The 10,524-nt window shown below is 32.2% G+C and overlaps 2 long non-coding RNA genes across 2 annotated transcripts; both read right to left on the bottom strand.

The window, feature by feature from the left end:
• Window positions 1-355: 355 nt before the first annotated feature.
• Window positions 356-4,835, bottom strand: LOC139483582 (uncharacterized). The gene is made up of 3 exons (XR_011655035.1): window positions 4,760-4,835; window positions 1,097-1,158; window positions 356-422 (listed from the first exon to the last, which is right to left on the bottom strand). It is a non-coding gene; the product is annotated as an uncharacterized lncRNA (long non-coding RNA).
• Window positions 4,836-5,413: 578 nt separating this feature from the next.
• LOC139483581 (uncharacterized) lies at window positions 5,414-9,661 on the bottom strand. Its single transcript, XR_011655034.1, has 3 exons — window positions 9,581-9,661; window positions 7,676-7,859; window positions 5,414-5,697 (listed from the first exon to the last, which is right to left on the bottom strand). It is a non-coding gene; the product is annotated as an uncharacterized lncRNA (long non-coding RNA).
• Window positions 9,662-10,524: the final 863 nt, after the last annotated feature.

Below are 10,524 nucleotides of genomic sequence, written 5' to 3'. Positions count from 1 at the left end.
TTGTCACGGCGTTGTCAATTTATCTGGAATTATGAGTTTTGAATGCCAAATGGCACCTTCAACCTTTGTTTTAATTGCCTATGTCCAAATCTGGTTATGTTTCAATTATGGAAAATAAGGAGACGACATCAAAGAAAATTACAATAGCAGCTATACATGGTCGATATTACACGCGTCTACTGCTATGCTGCCATCACTCGTCATGCGAATCAAAATATCACAGAAAGAAATATCATTATCGTATGAAATCTCTGGTAAAAGATTACAAAATCAACTGCCTGTACGTAATATAAAACCATGGGTAAATGGTTGACATTATTGAAATATATGGCATAGCATATTATGTATTTATTTACCTTCAACTGCTATCAGGAATGTACATATTGCAGTAACCACAAAAGCTATCAACTTTGACGAAAAGTCTGAATAAAATGAAATGAAAAGACTTTTTGTAATACAATCGAATAAATGAAGAAGAAGAACAAAAAAAAAAAGGTTCATGGCAACATTCTTATACGACAGAAATTCGGAGATATTGCACTTCAAATACTTTAGAATATAAATTTTGAATATCAAACAAAATAGATATAGACGATGATCGATAGATAAGGTTGACGTGATTTTTTAAAATTGTGCATTGAATAAACTTCCAAAAACAGCAAATATTTTAACTTGGTATAACCTGTTGTTTATTGAGAATTTTGGTTATGTATTATAGTTTTATTTATCAATGGGAAGAATTCTCTGTAGTGCTTTTTATTTAATGGTCTTTTGCGTATGACTTGTGAATTTAGTCATTGAGATTAAAACATAATATAAGTAGGAAGATTAAGAAGCTAGTTTAATCCTTACGGATATGTTTGTTAAATACTTTTTTGTTATTTGGAAAATTACAGATTGTTTTAAAAATTTATTCATAGCTTTGATATACCCGGGATCATTAATAGTTTTACATATTGTATGGACACTTGCGTTTCGGTAAATACTTTATGTTGCCCTCTATCATGTCTATACGGGTTTCGACTGTGTTTCTGTGCAATAATGATTCATTTCATATGTTTGATAGTTGTTGGTAACTGATAATTAAAGAACTTACCCATTCCCTGCTCTTTCAACAATATTTTCTTTTCCTTGATGATAAAACTGTCAGTTGGTAACCTAATTGGAAAAATGCAATGGTTATTGTGAAATCATAAATTATCATTTAAAAAAAAAGGAATATCTGAAATTTTTCATCGACGTTACCATACCGATATTTATTACAAACAAACGACTTTCAAATGTTTCTCAAAAAGAATGAAAGGAAGATAGCATAAATTTTGAGCATAAAGTTCCTCTATTATATAGTATATAATACTATCTTTTATTTTTAAAGGAGGTGCGAAATATACCAGAGAGACAGTCAAACTTATAGATCGTAAATAAACTGAAAACACCATCACTAAAAGAGAAAACGACAAACAGATAAACAATAGTACACAAGACATAATACAGAAAACTAAAGAATAAACAACACAAACCCCACCAAAAGCTGGGGGTTAGCTCAGGCAGGTGCTCCGGAAGGACATCATATGTGAAACGATTATTCCATAACGGTCAACCAACTCGTGATAGTCTGTAAAGTTTACGAAAGGATAATTTCAACTTCACCATTTGGAACTCTTGGTTTAATAGCCTCCCTCTGTCAAGGAAATCATGGTAGGAAATACAAGCCCGTGAAAATCGTATCAATTGGGAGATAGAAACTCCGTATGCAGGCGCTGCAGGAATGTTCTACTTAGAAATGGAAAGTTCATAAGTGGGGAGCTGAAATCATCTGTTTTGTCTTAATGTTTTATTTTCTAATATTTTTTAATATTTTGGGTCCATCTACTTATTTTGAAAATATAAGCGACGACATTACAAATACCAACAATAGATATATAATTTTGAGAACTATAACAGTTTGACCAAATGCCAAGTGAAATTTTAATAAACACAGAGATGAACACTGATTTATCAATGTTTCTTGAACATTATCATGATTATGGTATAGATCTTTGCGCAAAGATATTTCTTTGAGAAAGTGCAAAGTGTAAAGAGATCGACATGACGGAACTTAAGAAGGACATTATGGATTCCTTTGTATGTTCTGGAATAGATAGTTCTGTAGTCGAACATTATAAAGACAATTTAACCGATATATTTGATAAACACGCCCCAGTCACGATCAAATAAGTTATGTTAAGACCTAATACAGAATGGTATTCAGACGATCTTAAGGCTGCCAAAAGAGGTAAGCGAAAAGCGGAGAGAAAATGGCGGGATTCGAAATTGGAAGTTCATCATCAAATTTTCAAGGAAAAGTGTAAAACTGTTAGTAAACTGTTGTATATCGCCAGTAACTCATTGTGTGATCCACTTCAGTCAGCAAACAGACCACGCCATTCAACCGAAACAGCATTAGCTAGAGCACATCATCATATAAATGCAGCTTTAGACAAACAAGTGCGAGGTTTGGCATGACACAGTACCAGGTTCAACCCACCATTTTTTCCTTTAAAAATGTCCTGTACCAAGTCAGGAATATGGCCATAGTTATATTATAGTTCGTTTCGGTGTGTGTTACATTTTAACGTTGTGTTTCCGTTGTGTCGTTTGTTTTCTCTTATTTTTGAGTGTGAATTCACATTACTATAAGACGTGTCACGGTACTTATCTATCCCAAATTCATGTATTTGGTTTTGATGATATATTTGTTATTCTCATAGGATTTTGTTTAATGCTTAGTAAGTTTCTGTGTGTGTTACATTTTAAAGTTGTGTCGTTGTTCTCCTCTTATATTTAATGCGTTTCCCTCAGTTTTAGTTTGTTACCCCGATTTTGTTTTTTGTCCATGGATTTATGAGTTTTGAACAGCGGTATACTACTGTTGCCTTTATTCATCAGTGGTATTCGTGCTTTTTGGATCTTCCCGTTGCATTCGATGTCATAGACCACATAATTCTCCTGGAACGTCTGTCGTTTGCGTATGGCATAACTGGTTGCGCTCTCGAATGGATTAAGTCGTATTTGAAAGATAGACATCAGCGTGTTGTAATTGGAACAACTACAACGAAGAAATGTCATCCGCTTGCAAGACACTAGTGAACAGTCTAGTAACATCCAGACTTGATTATGGGAATATTCTCCTGAACGGTATTAACAAGACTACGATGAACAGATTTCAAACAGTACAAAATACAGCAGCTCGTCTTATTACCAGGACAAGAAAACATGAGCATATTACGCCGATACTTGCCGATTGACATTGGTTACCCGTCCAATTCAGACCACAATTCAAAATACTTACTTATGTTTACTGCGCTTTGAATGGCATGGGTCCTGCTAACATTCGGGAACTGGTGAATTTGCACGTACCAAACCGATCTCTGCGTTCAAGCTCAACTAAACTACTTACCGTTCCAAAAGTGCGGACAAAGACGTACGGTGACAGACAATTCGATTGGGCAGCGGCATCTCTTTAGAATAATCTCCCGAACAGTTTAAGACAATGCAAGTCCTTAGAGTGTTTTAAATCTAAACTGAAAACTCATTTTTATCGAATTGCTTTTAAATCAGACTTTTTCTTTTCTCTTTTACGGGTTTTTACTAGTTCATGTAGTTTGTAACGTTTGTTTATAACGTGACTCTGTACTTTAATAGATCCCGTCAGTATGATATTGTTCTATTTATATGTCATTATGATATATTTCTATTATGAATTACAATATACGTTGAACCACAAACGTCAAAATCATTCAATCGCGTAGTTGAAATAACTATTTTTGGATTCTTATAAATTCTATATATAACTTTTGGACTAGTTTAAATCTCGGTCTATTTCTTAAATTTATTCTTACATACTTTTGATTTTTTAACCCTGTATGCTAACATTCCCATGAAAATTTTAAAATTGTTTGTACGTACATTGAACGACAAATTTATGTGACGTATAAAATTTTCTGACGTCAGACACTCAAATCAATAAATGTGTTCGTAGATAGTAGATGTTTTTGTGTTCTGTTAAATTGTTCCTTTTAAAATTGTTAAACGATGATGACTGATGTACCCATATTTTGACTATTATATTTATTGTGTCTGTTTATTTAACGCATCAATGTAAAATTATCGGAAATTGATGAGACTGTCATTAAAGTGAGAGGGTTAGCGCTATAGAACCAGGTTTAATCCACCATTTTCTACATTTGAAAATGCCTGTACCAAGTCAGGAATATGACATTTATTGTCCATTCGTTTTGATGCGTTTTGTTATTTGATTTTGCCATGTGATTATGGACTTTCCCTATTGATCTTCCTCTAAGTTCAGTATTTTTGTGATTTTACTTTTTTGTATAAACTTTTAATGCATTTTGTTTGTATACCTTTTTAGGATTGTTTGCTAGTTTTGCATACTTGTTAACCTAGATTGCTATTTTTTTTAATTTGTTGTTTAACAATGTTTTTTTGAATCGACCTTTTATATTATGGTAGGCTTTTTTGTTTTATATTTTATGTTAGTACTTTTTTGTTTTTGTCTTTGATTTGTTTAAATTACCATGCTGAATGTACAGCGCCTTAGAGTAATTTTTATTTTTTATAAAGGGTGCTCTATAAATTTTCATTATTATTATTATCATTATTTAAATCGTATGTAATATTAAGCAAGTGAAATATTTTCCTATTTATATTACGCTGTATACAAGACTACAATAAGACTACATTCCAAATAAAATTATACCTTTTGTATACAATGATTGGACAAAAATAAGTGTTTTGTCCTGGTCTATCTTTTTCCGTTGCACAATCATAATCTGAAAACATAATATTATATGATTTGGTAAATAAAAACGCACTAAAAAAATAATGGCTAACTTCGGGTTTTTTTCAAATCTTTTTTGTTTGTGTTTAAGTCTAAGAATATTTAAGGATCTTATACATCGGATTCATCAAATGAGTCATATACAGAAACCAATTTTGATTTTAAATGTCATATTTGCATACTAGAGTATTGCACATGCCACTTCATTTGTCTACAATACCTTTTCGATGTTATATATAACATTACTGATGTTTTAATTTCATCATTTAGGTGTAGATTTTCTTCAGAGATGCGATGAAAATGAAACACATTAGGCATTATGAAGTTCTGTTTTGTACTTCTTCCATTTATACATCCCTTGTTAAAACAGTGCTTAAACATGTTTCCATAATATTGAGGATAATATGTAAAACCAAATACCTATGAACATTGGTGAGTTGATAATAAGATAAAATGATATTATTTTGCCAAAAAAATAAAAGGACCAACATGTACTTCTAGTTTCATTATTCCATATTCTATGGTATCGTGTAATTAATCATTGATTATCTAACCTGGTGTAAGAAGTCCTCTATGTGGACAGCTTTTTTTGTAGCAATTGCAATCTTCCTCTGAAGGTATACAAGAACATAAATTTTTCGGTTTAGTGATGAAAGCATACCCTCGAGTATAATCACATCGGCAGGACCTGTCTGTTTCAGTTGTACCATTTTTGAACAGAAACTGGCCGTTTTCAATACATTTAGACTTCTCAAAGATACACTGGTTGCTAACATTGGACAATAAACGGATTGGCTGGTATCGCTCTATTTCACATTGCGTAAAATCTGGTTGACCTCTCAATAAATATTTATAACCTGAAAAAATATAAACTTTAATGAGATTTTTAAACGATTATCAAGAAAGAAATACATTCAATTTGTTATTTCTGTGACGTGAAGTTACCATTTTAACTATGGTTCAACCAGAAAAGCAGTATGGGAGCTATACATGGAATTCTCGATTTTAGCTGCGGGTGAACACAGCTGATTATTGACTTATCAGTTAGAATGATATGATCACATCAATATGCATTTGCTCAGTTGGCAGTGCCTTACACTTGTGTGATCTATTATATATATTGGGATACACAAGGAAGACAAAAAAGTGTGAGATTTTGGATGCACCAGTTACGAACTCTTGAACCTGATGGACTCAATGAGAGAGACGAAAAAAGATTTAAAAACAAATCAAAACCATAATTATCTTGAAATCATTCAAATTAATTAATAGAAATTCATACAATTAATCGAACATCTATAAATGTGTTAAACTTTTATTCCAAGTTCATGTAGTTGTAGCTACAAACATATTTTATGCAACATCATTCAATATGTTACACTTTCCCTCAACTCTTGTATAGATTTAGCTACAAAAATATTTTTTGTCATGCATCCGATTTCACCTTGAGAGATGCACACGCCTGATGAAGCTAATTTGTTTAGCGAAATATTGCGTATTTCTATTTAACATCTAATAGAACTTTTTAATGTATTAATTAGTGTGTTTAAGTTATATTCTTAGACATTTATATAATATTTAATTTCCACTTTTATAGACATTTTTAAAATAGCATTAACACCTTTGTCATGAAAAGTAAAACAAAATCAGATAACAACTACATGTAGTACTTATATTCTTAATTTTTGGTAAAATTATGATATAGGCTCAACGCAGTCGTGAATGTTCGTAGCATATTCATACTGATCACGAATGATCTCAAGTTCGACAAAACACTTTTGACAAAAAGGTAGGTGCCGTAACATTCGGAAAAAATCAGTTGATTTTGACAAATCGGAAATTAATCGTGGAAACATGATGGTAAATTGATAAATTCTGCTTTATCAGATACATTGTAACAATGAAAGCAAGTTCCTCTGTTGTTCGGAAGTTGTTCGGTGGCATGAACATTCTCGCAATTGCAACATATCTTGTATAATGTCTTTCAACTGGTCAATATCTGATTACATTTGAGGGAATCGATATACAGCAATATCGGATTCTTTACGTGATTAAATACATTTGTTTTATAATTTCAAGCCGCAAATGACAGGTTCTTTGATAGTCTTAAGACATATTTTAGTTGAAAATAGTACTAGGAACAAATGCAATAGTCATGTATGTATGGTAAGTTTTCAATAAAAGATAGAGATCATTTAATCCGCCATTGATTTGGTTATCCTTTATTGTCTTATACATTCTCATATTTGAATACAATTTGTATATCAAGTTATCAGGAGTTTCAAATAGTGAAGTTGAAATCATCTCTTTGTCAATTTTATTGACGACATCACGAGTTGGTTGCACGTTATGGGATATCCGTTTCACAGAAGATATCGGATTTGCTCCTTATGTCGTAACTATTATGTGACCTTCTGAAATATACTATTAACCGGGCTTGTCATAGCATAAGCAAACTACGGGTGCCACATCTGGAGCAGGATCTGCTTACCCTTTTGGAGCACCTGAGATCACCCCAATGTTTTGTGTGGTTCGTGTTGCTTAATCTTTAGTTTTCTATGTTGTGTTTTTCATTTGTCTGTTAGTCTTTTGACTTTTTTGTATTGACATTGTGAGTTTGTTTTCGATCCATGCATTTGACTGCCTATCTGGTATACTTCGCCCCTCTTTTACAGAGTTTCGAAAGCATTCTGAATAGGCAGAAGTGGAATAACAGTTTTTTGAAACACAAAAATGGCACTGTAACGCTTTTATTTATGTCATTTATATTGCTAGTTGTTACTGAAAGATATCGAATGAGAGTACATATTTCAGACAAAAACACATACACCATACCTGGCGGGGCGAAATCTGTCTTTGTTATGCATGATTCTACATTGAATCCTCTATTTTCGTCAAACAGACACGAATAATTCAATGCTAAAGATGTATTACACAATGCTGTTGCTCTAAAATTTCTCTCTGATGGACAAGGACATTTATTCCGGAAGGCTACGAACGATGGTAAATGGAACGCTATCTGTAAGTAGACTTTCATTCCTTGGCAATGTTTTAGTTTGTATACATAAGCAGCTATTAAAGTATCAGAAATAAAGAAATCATTCAATGAATTAAAGGAATTATAGCTTGCTAATTACAAGTTGTGTACGGTTGTTTAAAAATATTTACAATAATTATGTGACATACAAATCCGCCAATTTATTTGAGTATTTATCATTTACTATTGAAGAGTTTAACAGAAATATAGAACATAAGATAACATAACATGAGATGACAACGTTTTTCATGTCCATGTTAATTTTGTTGTATTTATTTTTTTCGCTTATCGACTGAGTGTCGTTGGCAAAATGTTAACAGCACATTTCAATTTAGTGAGAATACCTTTTCCACCGTGAATATAAAAGCACTGCGAAAGTTGATATATTAAAACACCAAAAGTTGTTTTAATCACAAGTATCAAAAGTCCTACTAGTATTTGACAAGATTATTTGTATTTTGTGTTTGCTTTCAATGTTATAGACTTTGAACTTGATTTGGCTTCAAATTTTATTGACTATCATGCCACATATTGAGCAGGATCTGCTCACCCTTCCGGAGCACCTGAAATCACTCCTTGTTTTTGCTGGGGTTCGTGTTGTTTATTCTTTAGTTTTCTATGTTGTGTCATGTGTACTTTTGTTTGTCTGTTTGTCCTTTTCATGTTTAGCCATGGCATTGTCAGTTTATTTTCAAGTAATGAGTTTGACTGTTCCTCTGGTATCTTTCGTCCCTCTTCCATTTATAACGTGTCTTTTGAAGACGATACACATATTTGACGTACACAATTAAAAGCCTTAGACTGACAGAGAGAACGATTTCAGAAATATACAACCTAATAGGGACAAAAGGAACCCAACAGTTTACGAAAGGAAATAATAACACAAAAGAGGGAATTGAATTACATATGAGTAAATGGAATATCAAAGTCTAGAAAAAAAAGGAAAACTACTGGTGTTGCAATTATATGTATTTTGCGTTATTTAGAAAAGAGGGACATTCAAACTCAAAAAACGAAATAAACTAACAATGCCATGGCCAAATAAAAAAGACAAACGGAAAACCATAGTACACAGAATCCGACACATTCATGAAAAGGGAATGGGAGTGTAGTAACTAAACAAAGAAAATATCCTCCATCATCGGCGAAACGGATATTTAAGATTGCATTTGATTTGAAGTTGAATATTTCAAAAAATGTAATGAATAATTGAACAAAATAGCATCAAGGTAACGCGTAAATACGTAAATAAAACTTTCTTAATTTATTATGCTCAAAAACGCCCGGGTGGATAAATCTTTATACGGAAATATCAAACCCAAAATGGGAGACCCAAGGTTGTATACCTAACTGTAAACTTAAGGAGCTTAATAAACGCCATGGCATGTAGACATAATCTAGGTTTTACCTATGCTTTCTTTGAAGTTAAATGTGTAAAGTTTTTAAGGCCTTTGATTCAGTTATTTTTGTTTATTTGTAAAATGTTTAGCTCCCGCAAAAAAGTGACAGTCAGCACTGTTCGTTCACTTTCCACAACTTCAACTTTCCTTGACAAACATTTTGAAATTGATATTATTGAACTGAATTATTTTGTTTATATCTTTCTATGTAATTCATTTGACAAAATAATCAATATTTTCAAACAATTGATAGTAGTCTGTTGTTTTCAGTTTCAGTTGATCTCATACAAGAAATTATCATACCAGGCATATAACAGACCACATTTTCATTCCAAATTCAACGTGTTGTCATCAAGTATATATAGCTTTTAAAACTTGTTCATCTGCAATATATGAATAAGGAATGCAAGAATTTTTTAAAGTATGGTATATATCGATGTAAGCATTTACACTTGTGAATTTATTAATTAAAGGCATCAGAAGTACCAAAGTTCAATTACGCCAAACGTAATATAAACATATATAAAAAAGAAGATGTGGTATGATTGCCAATGAGATAACTGTCCACAAGAGACCAACATGACACAGAAATTAACAACTATAGATCATCATACGGCCTTCAACAATAAACAAAGCCCATAGTCAGCTATATAAGGCCCCGAAAAGACAATGTAAACAATTCAAACGAGAAAACTAACTGCCATATCTATGTACAAAAATGAACGGAAAAAAAAAAGTAACACATAAACAAACGACAACAACTGAATTACAGGCTTCTGACTTGGGACAAGCACATACATACATAATGTTGCGGGGTTAAACATGTTAGCGGGATTCTTACCCTCCCCTAACTGGGACAGTGTTATAACAGTACAACATAAGAACGAACTATAATGAACGAACTTAATACATATATATGTATTAAGGGAAAACAAATGATTTTTCTTGTATTTCCTCGTTTTGCTGCTTTTTTGCAGTACAGCTTGATGTAACAAGAAATTTAATTACAAAAATAAAAAGTCTGTTATAAAAAAGCAAAATCAAAAGTTCTAACACATCAAACTCATGGATATCAATAACCTTCTTCACTTGTTACTGACATTTACTTATGTAAAAAATAATGAATTACATTAGGTTTTAAAGCTATCTAAACCCCTCGCTTGTATGACAGTCGCATAACAATCCATAAAAACTGAAAACAAGGTTTAAATAAAGTAAACAGAACATTTCAAAAATAAGGGTACAGC

Source organism: Mytilus edulis, chromosome 7 (assembly GCF_963676685.1).
Source record: "Mytilus edulis chromosome 7, xbMytEdul2.2, whole genome shotgun sequence".
NCBI lineage: Eukaryota > Metazoa > Mollusca > Bivalvia > Mytilida > Mytilidae > Mytilus > Mytilus edulis.
The sequence above is the reverse complement of the archived record's forward strand: the minus strand, read 5'-3'. Positions and strand labels throughout refer to the sequence as shown.